The sequence below is a fragment of the Palaemon carinicauda genome, chromosome 3, assembly GCF_036898095.1.
Source record: "Palaemon carinicauda isolate YSFRI2023 chromosome 3, ASM3689809v2, whole genome shotgun sequence".
NCBI lineage: Eukaryota > Metazoa > Arthropoda > Malacostraca > Decapoda > Palaemonidae > Palaemon > Palaemon carinicauda.
The window spans coordinates 196,528,047-196,548,046 of record NC_090727.1 but is presented as its reverse complement, the minus strand read 5'-3'; the positions used below and the strand labels follow the sequence as shown (position 1 = coordinate 196,548,046).

The 20,000-nt window shown below is 34.0% G+C and overlaps 1 pseudogene; it reads right to left on the bottom strand.

The window, feature by feature from the left end:
* Positions 1–20,000, bottom strand: part of LOC137636342 (uncharacterized) — a 544,281-nt pseudogene that overhangs the window by 49,605 nt on the left and 474,676 nt on the right.

Sequence of the window (20,000 nt, the reverse complement as noted above, 5' to 3'; positions counted from 1 at the left end):
CTACACCATCTTGATCTTTTATTTGTTTGATGTGTGTAATATCTTTGGTGCTCTTATTTCTAGTCATCGATAGCTTGATCATCTTGTTTAATCCTTCCTTTGTCCCCAGCTCATTATACACATCATCATATGCCTTAGCTTTAGCTTGGGCTACTACCTTCTTCACCACCTTGTTTTTCTCTTTGAACCTCTCTCTGTCTTCCCCTGACTGTGACTCTTCCCATCTCTTCTTTGACTCCTTCTTATCATTTACAACTTTCTCAATTTCTTCACTCCACCACCAACTCTCTTTTTCTTCCCATATGATACCAGATGTCTCTCCTAGCAGCTCCTTCCCATGCCTTCTCATTACTGCTGCATTTCGTGTCCACCATTCTTGAACATCTTCAATTCCTCTATCAATATCCTCCAAAACCCTTCTCTTAAACTCTCTCATCTTATCTCCTTCTCTCACTAGTTTGTACCATTTAATTTTCCGTATCCCTTTAGCTTTAGCTTTTCTTTCCCTATTTAGGCCTAAGTCCATACATAGCAGTCTGTGTTGGGGGGCTACATGGTCACCTGGGATAACCTTGCAGTTCTTGACCTCCACCAGCTTTATCCTTTTATACAGGAAGCAGTCTATCTGGGAGCATCTTCCCCCACTCCTATAAGTTATTAGGTGTTCCCTTTTCTTCTTAAAGAATGTGTTTACGCTTGCCATGTCAAATGACACAGCAAAGTCCACAACACTCTCTCCTTCTGGGTTTCTCTCCCCAATTCCATGGCCCCCATGCACCCGACCAGCTGCCTCATTCTCACTTCCAACATGGCCATTCAAATCTGCCCCCACTATGACCCTCTCCTGTTCTTCCACTTCTTGCATTACTCCATCCATGTCTCTCCATAAATTTCCCTTCTCCTCTTCTGTGCAACCAACTTGAGGTGCATATGCACTTATAATATTCAGAATCTCTCCTCCACAACACATCTTCAATCTGATGATACAGTCATTCTTTCTATGCACCTCTATCACCGCATTTTTCAGCTCACCAGACAGTACTACGCCAACTCCATTCCTACCTTGTTTATTTGCTCCGCTATAATATAGCTTATATCCATCACCCAACTCTTTAGCTTTATTTCCCTTCCATCGCGTTTCCTGCACACACATAGCATCTACTCTCTTTTCCCTCATCAAGTCAGCCACTTCTCTACCTCTCCCAGTCATGGACCCAACATTAAGCTGACATATTCCGAGTCCAAAGTGAGCTCGCTTCTTTAGCTGCACCCGCTCCTGATGCAGTAGCCCTCGCCTTATCACAGAGTTAGGGCGATGTCTCTGTGCGTCGTTTACGGAGTACGCCCTAGCATTACCTCTTTCCCTATTTCGGCTCATTCCATTTAAGGTTTTGGCACAGGTTTTTATATCCGGATGCCCTTCCTGACACCAACCCTCCCTATTTATCCGGGCTTGGGACCGGCACCCATTGGTGGCTAGGTTATATATATATATATATATATATATATATATATATATATATATATATATATATATATATATATATATATATATATATATGTAAATGTAATATTATATATATATATAAATATATATATATATATATATATATATATATATATATATATATATATATATATATATATATATATATATATACTGCATATATATATATATATATATATATATATATATATATATATATATTATATATATATACATACATACATATATACATACATATATATATATATATATATATATATATATATATATATATATATATATGATCGTGTTTGCGTATATATGTGTTTATAGTGAAAACGAGTAGTTGGCGATTTCATGAAGTCACTAAACTTTTTAGTGAATCCGTGCAATCATTGTGATCGTTAGTGATGTTCTAACCGTGTGTCACACGATCGTACATAATAACGACATTTCATTTTGTGTATATATTATGCTTGTATCTTCGCTCTCCCCTCGCACTAAAAAGAACCTGAAATAACATGTATGTTTTTCTCACCGTTAACTGTTAACCGATGCGGTGTCGGTTGAACAGGAAATTTCCTGCTGCATTGAACCTGAAATAATGTGTCTGTTTTTCTCACCGTTAACTGTTAACCGGTTCGTTGTCGGTTGAACAGGAAAATTCCTGTTGCATTGAGTTTTTGTAAATAAAGAAGAGTGTTCTGCAATAAAGTTACTAAGTTGCTTTCATCCTGTCTTTGAGTCACACCCTTCTCTCGGCTCGTCACAGTGATTACACATTAGACAATTAAACAAACGAAATAATCACCAGAGTCGACGGTTATCCCTCTGATCCGAGACTGCTATGTAGCTCAATAGACAATAGTAATAACCACTGAGTTTTTGCTGTGATTTCCGTTTACTGGGTAGCTAAATAGATGATTATATTAGCCACCGGAGTCGACTGTTTTCCTTGTAATATGAGTACGTTGGATAGCTAAATAGCCATATAGGGATAAGCCCATTCCATCCCCCATTGTGCTTATTCATTCGTAATAACCATCAGAGTCTACTGCTTTCCCTGTGATCCGAGTTTGTTGAGTAGCTGAACAGTCAATAGTAACAAACACCAGAATCTATTGTTTTCCTTGTGATTCGAGTTTGCTGAGTGGCTGAATAGCCAATCGTAATCGCCCCAGAAGTGTAACTCTTTTCCCTGTGATCTGAGTTTGCTGAGTAACTAAATTGCCAATTTTATCAACCACTGGAGTATATAGTTTCCGTGTGATCCGAGTTTGCCAAATACCTAAATAGCCAATCTCAATAAGCAACGGATTTCTTGCACTAGGTGATATTTTGACAACTCTAGTTCTATTAGATTTGTAATGAAGTATATTTTCATAATCCATATCTATTATTTAAATGTTTGACTTTTTTATAACTCTGCTATCACCTAGAGTCTGGTTATCATTATTCATAAAAGTATTGAGGTTTTAGACCTAAAAAAACTCCAAGTCAGAGTGTTCTAGATACTTACTAAAACCACCTGAAATAACCTAACAACGACAACCGAAGCAAACATCCCCATTTCAGGGGCTATCATTTAACCTGTAGCGACAGATTTGAACTTGGGATCTTCCATCTTATAGACGAACGTCTTGACCTCAGGGGTAACCAATCACTTCATGCTCACCACAAATAACAACGTTACTTATAGCACACAGACTCAAAATTGAATGGCATCTCATAACGCACCCTCAGGAGACCACTTATATAAATGTACACAGATATCAGTAAATGTTTATTAATTTATTTGAAACTTAGTAACTAGTCTTACTTATTGTATATTGATGAGTTTTAGATATATAAGTAAAATCATGACGTTCTTCAGTAGCCTACATCATGACGAATGCTTTGAATAGAGAGTATAGAAAATACCCAATGATAGTATTTGTAAGTTTTTATCTTAGTTCAGAATAAACCGATAAGAGAATATTCATTTGTTTTATTTAGCATTAAACTAAGATTGTCTGGTAATGGCCGGCTAAATACTGAAATAAAAAAAAGTAGGGGACGAGGTTGGTGCTATATTTGCATACATTGACAATAAACACAATAAACACAATCAGCAGGCCAAAGGAGATCCACTTGTCCCATGATTCAATTAATAGCATTATCAATTATAGTGAGTGAACATTTAATATCACCACATCTAAATAACTGAAAACCCTTGTTATACAAATGCAATATTACTCACATCATTTTATTAATACAATTGACATCGTTCGGTGATTTAATGTAATCACTGGTCCATATTTCAAGTGATTACATGGAATACCTAGAATTTTTAGTGATTACATGTACTCCCCAACGGTCATATAGATCACACGTAATCACTGGAAAATTTTTTGATTCCATGAAATTACGTGTTCACTGTGATATAAATGTATGTATATATACATATATATATATATATATATATATATATATATATATATATATATATATATATATATATATATATATGTATATATACATATATATATATATATATGTATATATATATATATATATATATATATATATATATATATATATATATATATATATATATATATATATGTGTGTGTGTGTGTGTGTGTGTCTATATACTGTGTGTATACAGTATATATACACACATATATACACACACACACACACACACATATATATATATATATATATATATATATATATATATATATATATATATATATATATATGTATATATATATATATATATATATATATATATATGTATGTATATATATATATATATATATATATATATATATATATATATATACAGGTGGTAGGACAATTGCGTACTGGACATTTGCGTCCCGGACAGTTGTGTCCCGCCGGGGGCAATTGCATCCCGGACAATTGCGTCCCCGGAGTTTTTCGTCCCGGCAATTTGCGTACCTGTACTTGTTTTTAGTGACCAGGTAATATTTATCAAAAGATACGGAAGTGACTCTCTGTCTATCTGTATGTCTGTATTCATGTGTGTATGTATGTATGTATGTATGTATGTATGTATGTATGTATGTATACGTTATCGCTCAATTACAGAACTACTAATTACTGTATATAAGATATACGGCATAAAACCACTGAAGTACAGAAATGAAAATTACTGTACTTAACTATCATTTTACTTTTGTGTTTACGTAGACCTTTTGAAAACAATTCCTGATTTCTGTAGAAGCAGAAGAGACATTTAGTTCAAGGAAGCCCAACCTTAGTTTTCTTTTTTATTTACTTCGGTTACATAGTGCGAGTTGCTAAGCTATTTTTTTTTTTTTTTTTTTTTTTTTACTTTTGTAATATATTATATAATTTCATTAATATATGAACTTTTTTCTAACGAGAAGAAGATGGTCACTATTCACCTACAGTCATTCATTGATCAGTACAATTCCGAAAACAAATTTTCTTTCTTACGAGGAGTTACTCCTAACATGCATACCTTTTAGGTATGAGCTTAAAACTAGCCATCCTAAGTCATTATTAAAAAAAATATATGACCTAATCTTTTTAGGTTGATAGAAAATTCATGGTGTATACATATGTATAAAAATTTTAAATTTTATAAAGTTTTAAAGATGATAAAACTTGCAAATGAAATATTGATGTATATATATATATATATATATATATATATATATATATATATATATATATATATATATATATATATATACATATATATACATATATATATATATATATATATATATATATATATATATATATATATATATATATATATATATATATATATATATATATATATATATATGTCCTTTTGTGTATAATGTGGCTAAAGGTATAATTATTGTCAAAGCATGAAGTGAGAATCCAAATTATTTGATGCCATTGAAACATATGCATATTCAGTGTGGATAAAGGTATAAATAAAATTACTGAGTAAAAGTATAGAGTAAAGGTAAAGATAAAAAGCTTTATAGAATCAGTAAAACACACATATAGGTACGCAAATGTCCGGGACGCATATGTCCGAGGACGCAATTGTCCGGGGACGCAATTGTCCGGGACACAACTGTCTGGGACGCAAACGTCCAGTACGCAAATGTCCTAGAACCATATATATATATATATATATATATATATATATATATATATGTATATATATATATATATATATATATATATATATATATATATATATATATAAATGTTTACTGTATATAAAGTTTCTTTACAGTCACTGAACACGATATAACTGGGAGGGTTCTCAGTAGAAAGAATGCCTCTGCTACGCCAATCAGTCTTATTATAGTCCTAACTCAACTGCTTATTAGTATTTTGTTGTATTTTCTTCTGTCTAATAGATTTGTCCTTGGGTGATACTCTATATATCCAGAAACATTTGTTATAATTTGGTTAAGTACTTTTTACGTAATGTTGTTCACAAGAACAAAGGGGCACCAGCCACCCATTAAGATACTACCGGTCGAAAGTTATGGGATCCTTTGACTGGCCAGACAGTACTAAATTGGATCCTTTTCTCTGGTTATGGATCATTTTCCTTTGCCTACACATGCACCGAATAGTCTGGTCTATTCTTTACACATTCTGTTCTGTCCTCATACATCTGACAACACTATGATTAACAAACAATTCTACTTCACTCTAGGGGTTAACTACTGCACTGTAATTGTTCAGTGGCCATTTTCGTCTTGGTAAGGGAAGAAGAGACTCTTTAGCTATGGTAACCAGCTCTTCTAGGAGAAGGACAGTCCAAAACCAAACCATTGGTTTCTAGTCTTAGGTAGTGTCATAGCCTCTTTACCATGGTCTTCCAATGTCTTGGGTTAGAGTTCTCTTGCTTGAGGGTACACTCGGACACACTATTCTATGTTATTGCTCTTTCTTTTATTTTGATAAAGTTTTTATAGTATATATAGGAAATATTTAAATGTTACTGCTTTTAAAATATTTTATTTTTCCTTGTTTTCTTTCCTCGCTGGGCTATTTTCCCTATTGTGGCCCTTTGGCTTGTATTATACTGCTTTTCCAACTTAGGTTGTAGCTTAGCAAGTAATGACAACAACAACAACAACAATAATAATAATAATAATAATAATAATAATAATAATAATAATAATATCAATATTAATATTTGCAATTTACGTAACATTGCTATTATTTTCAAAGCACTTATGCGTACTTATACTTTTATGTAATTTATGCAAAAAGTGGCAGATTCATCTTGGGTCATACCCAACATGATTACCAAGTTTGGCCAAAATGCTCATAAACAAACAAAAGAATAAACTAATGAACAGAAAATATGCGTAAATACATCCCTTCAATTTTTTAACGAAAGCAATAATTTATCACTAACAACTTACTATTGGCAGAAAAATATTTCTATCAGAAGATGGTTAAAGGCATCTACGCAATTATACAGAATTTTAACTATGAACTGAAAGGATAGCAAATGAATAAATGACACTATATGAAAATAAAACTGAATTCAAGGTAATAAAAAAATGAAAAAAAAAAACTTGGTTGATATCCGCAAGAATGTTAATGGTAATGTGTCCCGATAGCGAGCACATTTTTTTTTTTTTTTTTTTTTTTTTACCAAAGTGTATTATTAGAGTACCTAAATAAATATACATTGCATTTTAAAGATATATTTCGTTAATGATTTTTTTTATTAATTATGTTATTCCTATATTTGATTTTCCCAACAACAATATCACCATTTACCTAGAGTGAGCCGTTTGAGTGGTTGTGTGTTTGTGTTGGTGTGCGCGTTCATGTACTGTACATCCACTAGTTTGTTTATATATGAGTTTCTGTTTGTGTATATGTGCCTTTCATATGCTCAAATTTCCTCACACAGATTAATTGTCATTATCATGATATTCGCTGGCTAATCTAACAAGCCCTTTGTAACCTTCCCCACTGCCGACTTGGTTCGACAATATTGCAATTAAGACTCCCTGATATATGGCATATTAGCATTTATTGTCCTCACCAATTGCATTTAGATGGGTAAATACCCCCGTTACCACTTTCCATGGTTATTGCTTACGTAATGGAAACCCTTATCAAATTAATAATGACCTTTCACGATATTAGATATTTGAATGCTAGAACAAATCCTCTATTTCATCACAAAATAAGATAAATTTATTCATAAAATAAGAGAAATTTTATCCTAAAATCAAATCCAAAGAAAAAGTTCATAACTAAATACCCTGCTCTATTCCAGCATTATGGAAGAAATCATAACAATGGGTTTTCATTAATAATTTTGGATCAAAACATACACAAGTAGGGAAACACAAAAGATTTACTCATTGACATTTTATGGCAGCCTCGTCAAAACACAGATTAGAAACTAATTAGAAAAAGGAAAGTTCTCAGTCAAAGGGCTCTAATTATTCTAAGATGGAAGACTTCAAAACTAAGTCAAAGCGAAACATTGAAAAGTTCTGGAAAACAAATGGCTACAAAAAAGGAACAACATTGAACTTGACTTTTAGTTAATTTTGGTTCTGGAAAAAAAAACCAATTCAATATTAATGATACTACCTATTGGTGGGGTTTTATCGAAATCAGTAGCAAGGAGCTTAAGAACAGTGGAAAAAAATCATCATAACCATCATTAGCATAATATTATAAGCATAATTAACATGATTCGAACTAAATTAATTTTGAAATTTTTTGGAAAAAAATATCATCTTACCAAATAATATATTGGAAGAAGGAAATGGTAGTTCGACAGATTTATTAGTGTGGTCATTATCATTATGATTACTGGTACAAAGCTCTTTATAGTTTTCGCTACCCTTTTATTTATGAGAGAAAGCTTCACAAAAGATAAAACCCATTCCAAGGAGATTTTTAAGAAACATTTTCATTCTGTAGCGAGTGCTTGAATCTTTCGTCCTAACCAGAATTAAATTATCTAAATCGAGAGATTTCAAGAAATTATGTGAATCGAACATAAGCGACATTTTTACTTCACCCCCTTCGGTAAAACAAATGAAATAATTACTATTTCAGCAGTCCATTACTGGAGTCTTTAAAGGCGCTTTAGTCCACCCGACATTTTGTTTCCTAAAATGTAGCAGCGTTGTTGGCTTGTTCAAATGCATCAAAAACTGCTTTCTTGTCGGTTTCCCTCAATTAGCTGATTTTGATTGTCTTCAAACTATTTTACTTCGATAGAAAAATTATTCTATAAATCGTGTTTTATGCTTTTGCTTATTTCCAAGGTCGGCGTCAATGACCTTAGATGTCATGATGCCCGAAAACTTGAAATCAATCAATCAATCAATTATTTCCAATGACGAACAATTCCATAAGTTATTGGTGATACTTTTTCGATATTGTGAAGGCCATTTCAAACAAAGATAAATATACTTGTATATATATATATATATATATATATATATATATATATATATATATATATATATATATATATATAAATCAGCAAATTATCCTGCCATTAATACTATTCAATAGTTGTACAATCTGGTACTAACGAATGAAATTATTCAATTTGAAAAAAAAATCTATTTCAATTTATAGTTTCTGGAAATGAAACTATAGGAGAGCTTATTCAAATGCCATGTGTGGATGAGATTATGGTGAGGGGTAGATGAAGATGGTTTGGACATGCTCTTCGTACTCCCCAAGAGAGAATAGTTCACCAAACGTTCAGCTGGGCTCCACAAGGCACTAGAAGAGTTGGAAGGCCTAGGCCTAAATGGCTGAGGACTATGAAGCGTGAAGTAGGAGAGGATGAATGGGGAAATATTGATTTAAAAGCTCAAGATCGAAACGACTTGCGAAGTCTAACCAGGACCATTTGCGTCAATAGGCATACGAGGAGATGATGAGGATGATTATGACCCAATTACACTTCTTTTTGTTAGTATGTTACACGGAGTAAGAAACCCAATAATACTCAAACTGCGTAGCAGCATATATATATATATAATATATATATAGATATATATATATATATATATATATATATATATATATATATATATATATATATATATGTGTGTGTGTGTGTGTGTGTGTAGTCCTACCATTAATCAAACGCCCTGAACGCATAATCCAGCTACAAAAAGAAATGCCAGCGTTTGTTACTACCAACTCCCATTAGCCAAATAACGAGGAAAGGGAATTAAGGCAGCCATAATCTCTCTTCGGTCAACTATCAACGTAAAAGCCCTTCGATTTACTGCTCTTGTTAAGCAGTTGCAATGTAGAGATGTGATCGCAGTTTTAATCGCCTTTACGGAGATATAAATTTATAATTGATATTTGAAAAGAGACAAAGTCAATTGTTATGAAATATAAGGATACATATTGAATTTCACTTAATTCTTTAGGAATAAAAGGGTTGGTTACTGCATGGCAGTGTTGAAAAGGGGATAAAGGTTTAGAAATGCTCAGATGATGAATGACGATTTGGCTGAGTAAGAACTCACATATATATAATATATATATATATATATATATATATATATATATATATATATATATATATATATATATATATATATATATATATATATATATATATATATATATATATCATTTAAGACAATTGCCTTAGTGCCAACGTGTCTGATGTTGGAATCCATCCTTGTATTTGCTTAGATTCTTTAGATTCACCAGTTTGAGCATTTGTTGAAATAATCAAATATTATGTTGAATCATGTATTTTCTCACTACCGCTGTTACACCAAAACCAAGGTTTCATCTAGGGAAGACTGATTTGTGGTAATATTACAGTACAATCACATTTTTAAATAAGAATTTATCTAAAATTACGAATAAATGATATAGTTATGCCCAAGTACAACATTTAGAATTAACAAGGCATAGATAACCTTAACGGAAGTGCAGAAAATACTTCCCTGCAGAGAGAATACTGGAAACGCGAGACTAAAAGCTTTTGTGGGGATGATGACGTTCCAAAAGAAATGGAATCGCGGATGAACATTGTAACATTGTTTGCATGTTTAAATATTTTCGGGGCGAGTAAGCCTCACGTTTAAAGCTGCGTTGCAGAAACGAGACCAGTTTTGAAAACTTCATCAAACCTTTTGCCAACAGAGAATTTGGGAGCCTCATCGGAAAGAGAAGAGAAATTGCAAGGGTTTCGGGGATGGGAGTACAGAAACTATATTATTGCTATAAATGGAATCGTATCTGAGATAAACGAAGCTTACAAATCCAAGCCAGTAAGCCTCACAAGAGATGATGTTTCTGAAGAATTGACAGAAATCCTGTTGCAAGAATGGAATCATGAGCTTCTTCAAAGCGGGGCAGACAGACCTTATGAAATCGGTCATGAACTTATGCAAGCCTTAAAAATCTTTAATCGTTAAAAAAAAAATACATTTCAAAGAAACACAAACTAGTATTAAAATATTATTGCACATTAAATATTCACTAACCTAGATGTTATACCGGATATTGATGCGTAATTCCATCATTAAAACAATACAGGCCTGATAAAAAAAGAGTAGATAAAAAACGGTTATATTACATACACATAGACAACAATAATTCAATGGAAAAAAGTAAATTCAACTTTCTTAATATCTTGAAAAATATCTGAAACTCAAATTGTGCTAAGCGATGCTGTCTTTGATTTTTAGACCCCACTAACATTGCTACTAATTCTAAACATAAGGTAATGTGACCAAGTAGTGCATATATATATATATATATATATATATATATATATATATATATATAGATAGATAGATAGATAGATAGATAGATAGATAGATATATATATATATATATATATATATATATATATATATATATATATATATACATATATATATCTCTCTCTCTCTCTCTCTCTCTCTCTCTCTCTCTCTCTCTCTCTCTCTCTATATATATATATATATATATATATATATATATATATATATATATATACATATCTATCTATCTATCTATCTATATATATATATATATATATATATATATATATATATATATATATATATATATATATATATATATATATGACAGCCGGCAGGGAGAAAAAAGGAAGTGAAGATGTGATAAGCGCTTTCGTGTTATCATTACACCTCTTCACGGTCCTATGATTTAAAAATATATTTAGAATACGAAGAAACCTCTGTGATGACGTAAAATAGAACAAAAATGAGGAAATAAAAAATTACTTAAAAGATACTTGTTTAAAAATATTGTTTATTAGTACCTTCTCCAGTTTGTACATACCTGAACTGGTGTAGAGCAGATCTTCGAAGTTTTCTTAATTAAGAATGATTCAATAGTATTTCTCTCAACAAAATCTTTGCAAAACATGAGTTCTTTAGCAGCTTTCCAATGAATAGTGTGGTTGCAATCATTCATATGATGAGAAAGACTGCTGGCAATGTTTCCGGTTCTTACATTATATTTATGCTGTTTTAATCGAGTTTCTGGTGCTTTGCCACTTTGACCAATATATCGTTCTTTACACTGATTGCATGGAATTCCATAAATACATCCGCTCATCTACTTTGGGGAATTTTTCATCAATGCATTCTTGAGTGTGCTGTTTTTAGAAATTACGTCAGTTCCAAAGGGGGTATGTGTGTGTGTGTGTGTGTGAGTGTGTGTGTGTGTGTGTGAATGTTTGTGTGTGTGAAAATGAAAATAACGATTAAACTTCCTCGCATCTAATCGCCAATAATTGTTGCACCAAGTTCATCGTCTCCTTTGGGCGACGCACAAAATTAAATGCAAATTTGAATATTAAAGGTATTTGGATATGATAAGTCAAAGTTTATCAGCAAAACAGTATAGAATTATGAGCATAAGACCACAAATAAGTAGTAAATATAATAATGTTTTTCATTGGAAGAGAAAGTTAACTTTTGAATAATTACTAATCTAAATATATTCTAACGTGGTTTTTTTTCGTAAAAATCCTTGAAATTTGAGCTCAAAACTCTCGTAAAACTTTATCAAAAATAAAAAAATAATCATATCACTTTGCCTTGTTTTGATATGTAGCCTATTCAAATCAGCGTCTTTATTTTCTTCTGTCAAAATTTATTACTCCACAGGGTTTAGATTTACTCTTTCTCTTTTTCGTATTTGCTTACCTCTTCGTAATTTCGTCTGCAATACTTGTAGTAAAGGTCCATATGACAAATATACCGTACCTTATAACGAGGGTCATTTCTGTTAGAGCGGGATTACCCTCTATGAAACTTGGCTACCTTTTTATGCTGCCTGGCACTACAGTCACATTCCCCCTCACATTTTCACTAACTTCAATATGCTATTTTTTTTCTCTTTTTTTCAAAATAGAAAAAATAGCAATAAAAAGAGAGTCCAAATCTAAACAAAGGTTTAACTTCTCTTTTTAAGTTCTGAAATTTTCAAAGTTTGGACTCTTTACCTTTCTAGTTTTTGAGAACATTTTAACCTTCCTAGTCTTTTCTTTTTATTTTAGTCTCCTTGTCTTTATATCATATACTGTAGATATTAACCTTTTAGAAGTAATTAAATCTAGAGGTTTTTTCATTAAAACGCAAGTGGATCTGTTCACCTGTGTAATGAGAGAATCACGGTTCGATCGGCAACAGCAAAAGTAAAATTCAGGAGTAAAATTCTTCTTATAGACGAAGCTGGATCTGCATGGACGTAATCAGTATCCTAACTAAGGCCATCAAGGTATTACGTAGAACGACAATGACTATTCATTAATGGGAGTTCGGAATTAATGACGGTCATTGGACTATTGATTCAGCACTGTGCCTTTGACAGTTGCTTTTTCAGGAACCGTATGAAAATCTCTCTCTCTCTCTCTCTCTCTCTCTCTCTCTCTCTCTCTCTCTCTCTCTCAAACGAATGCCACTAATTAAAGCTATCCCGATGCGTAATGCTATAAACAACATTCTGTGTGTTGGGAGTCTCACCACTAATTTGTATGGCTTAACATTTGCAGCTTGTAGTACCCGCCTCGTAATCAAAACCACATAAAGAGGTTGTTATGATAGAAATTAATTAGAGTAGGGGATTTGGGGCCCAAAATATAGAGTTGTTATCATTAACATAACCTATTCTCGCTAATGATTCATGTGAAAATTACCGACTAATATATTCAAAATAGCCCAGTGAGGAAAGGAAATAAGGAAATACACGAAAAATAATTAACAATTGAAATAGAATATTTTAAGAACAGAATAGCATTAGAATAGATATTTCACGTATAAACTATAAAATACTTAAAAAAAAAAAAAAAAAAAAAAAAAAAACAGGGGAAGAGAAATACGATAGAATAGTGTGCCCGAATGTACATTCAAGCAAGAGAACTCTACCCAAAGCTAGTGGAAGACCATGGTACAGAGGCTATGACACTGTCCAAGACCAGATAACAATGATTTGATGTTTGTAGTGCCCTTCTCCTAGAAGAGCTGATTACCATAGATAAATAGTCTCTTCTACCCTTACCAAGAGGAAAGTGGCCACTGAACAATTACATTGTAGTAGTTACTCCCTTGATCGAGGAAGAATTGCATAGTAATCTCAGTGGTGTCAGGTGTATGAGAAAAGAGGATAATGTAAAGAATAGGCCAGAATATTCGGTGTATGTGTAGGCAAAAGGAACATGAGCCGTAACCAGAGAGAAGGCTCCCATGTAGTACTGTCTGGCCAGTCAAAGGAACCAATAACTCTCTAGCGGTAGTATCTCAACGGGTGGCTGGTGCCCTGGACAATCTACTACCTATAAATACTACACATTTTACATCTAAGCTTTTATCTTTATTAGGTCATAATTTCCTCCAAGCCTTTTGCAGGATTTCTCTCTCTCTCTCTCTCTCTCTCTCTCTCTCTCTCTCTCTCTCTCTCTCTCTCTCTCTCTCTCTCTCTCTCTCTCTCTCTCTTCTTCTTCTTCTTCTTCTTATTATTATTATTATTATTATTATTATTATTATTATTATTATTTGTGTGATAAAAATGTCAAGTTAATAACAGTTTTGTGTAATGAAATGTTTAGTGAATAATGATATTTGTATAATAACATCTATAAATTTATAACACATTGAGATGATTAATATTACCCTGAGGCAAACAGCCAGTCTCTGCCGAGGCGAAATGCTTTTTTTCTCGAAGGTTATCATTGACATTGATTAGATTATCTTAATTTCTTTTAATTGAATTGAAATACGGACATTCTAAAGTACTGGTAAGACTATTTTATCGTCTGGTCGTTGATTACAGATAGCCCAGTATTCTTCCTCCAACTTCCTCCACATCTGGCACTTTCATCTATAAGTAATGCTATTGCAGCGAGTTACTTTGAGAGTAATCTATTTTTGGCGTAATATTGCACCAACAGCTGTGTCCAGACTGAACGTATCCTAAACGTATATTGTGAACACACTGACAATTCGCAGGAACGTAAATGAGCCATATCCGTACGAAAACGAACCGTAGAATGTGAATCGGCCTTACAACGTCACATGTCCACTGATATGGATAATCAAACACATTCAAACCTTCCCTCTTCTTTCTCTTCTCTATAAAAAAAAAAAAAAAAACGTCAATTCTAAAAGCTTGCGTAGAACCACCAGCATTTAAATTCCAAAACTTTCCTCCAACACAAACTTTAACCTCTTGTAAATGACTAGAATTATTAAAATCTACTTTTAAAACATTATTAATACGTAAAACCCAATGTTAAAAACATGATCAAGGAGAGAGAACAAAACTTAGACCTCAATTTTCTCAAGCCGAACAGTTCGAAACAGAGTAAGCAACAGTTCGCCTGATACTCAAATTTTAGTCAGACAGTTCGCAAGTTGAGATGATTCTGGTAACCATCTGATTTGTTTAATATTACTCCTTAACATATTTTATTGCCCTTAAATTAATTCTCAGTAATTTGTCGCTCACTAACTTGGTGGTATAGATGGCTTCAAAAAAACTCTTATAGTCCACGTAACCAACAACAGGAACTGCCACACTTATGTCAATCTTCCTGATCATCTATCTGAGATAAACCACCTCCACAAACCCCTCCAACAACGCTATGGTCTCCGTACTCAGTGTTGATCTAACCACCTCTTTATCTTGTTGACATGCCAATTGATAGGACGTGATTTACTATCATTAGTAATGAAGATTACTATCCCCAATGAACTACTAACCCCAACAGGACGATTAGCCAATGAGGCATCTGTAAACACTCATATAGACCATACTAGGGAACAGAATTAGGTCCTCCACTGTCACATGATTGGCCCTTGTAGCAAGATTTAACGTAATATAAAAACCATATCAGATCTTCATCCCAAGACAATCCAGTTGATTGCACCTACAACAGAGCGATAACCCGTCATCTCAAGAGCTGAAAGTTGATATCTCTTTTGCAAGAGGCTTTCTTGATCTAATTGTTCCATTTCCATATTATCTACATTCCTTATTTGGTCAAACGCAATCCCCTGTTTGCTCTGTTGTATTGTGAAGCCTACAAAGGAAAATTTCTCCTCCACCTTGTCTGCTAGGAACCTCTTTCTCAGAGGATCCATGATCTCCTCAAACACATCCATGCCTGCATGGTAGAAGTCATCTATGTGACTAGCCAGAATGGCCTCAATCATCCTCTCCCAGTCAATTGGCAGAACAGACCAAGCTCAATATCACACTGTTCATAACTCACATCTGCATCTTCTCTCATACACTCAAATACAACTACCTTGAAGCATCTCCCAGGCTATAGAGACACTTTTTTAGCTTCCATACCATATCTTCTACTCTTTCCTTTGCAGGGGGAAAAATTTATACATATCTCTCAAGTTCCTTCCCTTGAAGGAAATCCAGCTTAATGTCTTTAGTTCTTATTTCTCAACCTCTATTAGTCAATAATGTTAAAATAGTCTGATGGCACTTTTTCCTATCGTGGGAGAACCCCTTGCCACCAACCGAACTCTACTCTCCAAGTCTTTCTTAGTAAGAATCCATCTAGTAGAAGCACACTTTGCACCACAAAAAGGCATCTCATAAGTACCAAAATTATGCAGTTCATTGAGAACCTCTTGATCTGCTTCAGAACACTCTGATATACTCTTCTCATCTTTAGTAAGTGTTAAAGCATATACCTCCCAACAACCATCTTTCTTCTTTCTGAGTTTAATCCTAGTAGCTCTCTGAGGAATAATACAATTGTCTGTTTCAACTAGGCCCTCAAACTGTACCTCATCCCCATTGCAGTTTCCAGCATTTGTAACTTCCTGCCTTAAATCCAGTTAGTATAATTTTTCAGTCCCTCAGCAGTATCAGCAGTTTCCAATATAGTCATCTTTGGTTTTACCACAGATTGCAGAACCCTGCTTAATTAATCTGTTTGGTAACACTTTCATAATAGTCCTGTATATCTCACAAAGATCAGTTTACTATCTTGGCAGATGACCTTACCAGGTCCTAGACAATGGTCATGTCCTTCCCGTTTATAGAACACACAATTACCTGGGTGTAAAATCTCCTCTGCTACTCGCACATTAATCCTTAAAGCCTTCTCACTCTTTCCTCAGATTACATGTGGATAAAATCCTGCTTGGAAAAATTAAGTGCATTTAAACATTCAGCACATATCTCAGTAGCAGTCATGCCCTTCATTGCACGAACATGATAGGTCATGATATTGGGAAGATTAGGATTCTCTCTAAAGACTAATTGGTGGCTACTAAAACCATTTCACATTTGAAGTGAGTTCCTTGCCATTTTTTACCACTTCAATTCTTTATCTATGGGAGTCTTTGGAAACTGAAACCGCAATTTCACAGCCATTGCATCAGTGACTGCATGTATTATCTCACACAACTCACTCTGAAATTGACTATGCAGTATTTGTGTAAGCCCTTATTTAATCCAAACTAAATTTCCTACTATTATGAGACGCACTCTCCATGACGGCAAAGGTCCCAATCCAAAGTTTCATTATCTGATCAATCACCTCAGTAGTTTTCTTTCTATATATGAATGCTGACTGTGTGTATCAAGACAACATATCAATGAGATAGATAATCCTATTTCCCTCTCGCTAAGGTTTCAAATCCATTGTAACTGTCTGTGAAATTTCAAAAGCATCCTTAACCTATCAGAATCTGAAAGTTTGTCAAGGTCCATTGTATTAACATATTTGAGAGGAACATCATGATCAATTGGGACATACTAATGTCCACACGAAGTAGTGATGTTCAAAACAATAGGTTTGTGCAAGACATCCACAGAGTCATTCTTAATATCCATTTTCACCTTGACAGTTTTCATTACTTGCCTAGACATCAACAGAGAAATGTCAGAGACAACGATATCTGTTTTAATCGTTACCCTGCTTCCAACCAAAAAGACTAGTAAACTACATTCATTAAGAGATTTCAGCGGTGTACCTCCAAATTCAAACACCTTATCACTATCTTTACTGTCAGCCAACAACTTGTCAGCATCACTCAAAATACTCAAATAACCCTCTAGCCCTGTCTTTCCACCAACAAGACTGGAACATTCACTGTCTGAAACTGTACAGCTCCTTACCTCAATACCAAATCTTGCTATCTCAGACTTATGAAAATATGTAAATAGCACTATCTTTCATTATTGCCATAAATTTTTAGACCCACTGCCTCTACAAAAGCTCTGCTCACCAACCCCTACATCTTCGCTAGAAATATGGACACCGTTGAACTTTTCCCAGCTATCTGGGGAGCCTTTTACAAAATGTCACTATGACCCACAGCTTTTAGACGCCAATGGTTGCCAATCTGGTCCAGATGGATTGAGTGGCTTTTCATCACACCTGCCTAAACCTGAATCTCTAAATTTTCCCTAACCTTCAATCACCATACCATTATCTATAATCCCTCCATACAGTGGCAATGTGAGTTCTCCCCTAATCTCCATTCTTAGATTGAAAACCGACTATTACCGCTACAAACTCATACTACTATGAATTCCTTTTAGTGATCTCCTTGTTTGACCGTAGGGAGTATTCTTCTCTTGCCATTTCATTCCAGAAATTATCAACAATTTTACATCTTTGCTCAACCTTGCTCTCCACAAGAGCTTGAATACAAGAATCTCTGATAGCAATGTGAGCGAGAAAGGTTTTACCCTGTTATCCTTTAGATCGAAGTCAACAATAAACTGTGTAATATTCTCACCAGGACTTCTTTAATAATTTTCAAAATCATAGAAATTTTGCAAACTATCTTCAAGTTCAGCTTTTCCAAATTGTTGCGGTGGCCGATGTGGTAACGTCCCCGACTGGTGATTGCTAGACTGAGGTTCGAGTCCTGCTCAAATTAGTTAGTTCCTTTGATCATTTCAAACTCACCATCCTTGTGAGCTAAGGATGGGGTGTTTGGTGGAGCCCATAGATCTATCTCCTGAATCATCAGAAGCCATTGCCTGGTCCTCCTTTGGTGGAGAGAGGGCTAGGGTGCTGATCATATGTTTATATAGTCAGTCTCTAAGGCATTGTCCTGCTTGATAGAGCAATGTTACTGTTCCTTCCCTTTGCCATTCATGAGCAGCCTTTAAGCCTTTAAGTACAATAAAGTCTTTAACATCATCACCCCCCCCCCTTCAATTCATCAAGCTAAACTTTAAAAAAAACTCTCTCTCAAATTAAAATCTTTAGTCTTAGGCAAACGTAAAGCCAAGACAATACCCAGTTTAATACTTCTTAACATTCAGCCTTTTTTTTTTTTGCCAAGCATTTATTTCTTACCTTTACAGAAAATAGTCTTATCTTTTGTGAATTTCGGTAGGGATACTTTAGCAGTTGCAATGGTTTTTATCACAAAATTAACAAATAAAATTTTCTCTTGAACTCTCCCAAAACCACCCTATTGGGTTGCTCACATCAATGATGAAAGCACTGCACACATTGTTTCGCCAACTCAGGCCAATGGTAACTATATACTAAAAGGTAACTAATATCAGACTTACATTTACTTAAGTATAAGATATGTTACACATTAGGCCTCTGCTACTGATCTTTAAGGGCTGTACACATGATATGGATAATGTAACTGCGGACTTGGATTCTTACGGTGCGTCCACACTAGCGACAAAACATGTCGACAACACTGTGTACAACTTTGTAGGCAACAAGTTGTTAGACTGTTGACGAAACATTGTTGTCGAGATGATGGTAGATATTTATTGGTGATATGTTGGCAACCATGGTTTGGACGAGTCGATGTGGTTGGAGATACCCGGACAGACACACAACACCGAGAGAAAAGATTGTTCAGTTAATTAAATGTTATCGAGGATACCTATTGCTATGGGATCCGACCCATGCACTATACAAACACCGGTTCAAGAAGGCAGACGCTTAGCGTGAAATAGCTGAAAATATTCAGATGGAGAGAAATTAAGTGGCGAAGAAAAAGAAGAACCTCGTGACACAGTTCCGAAGAGAACTGAAAAAATG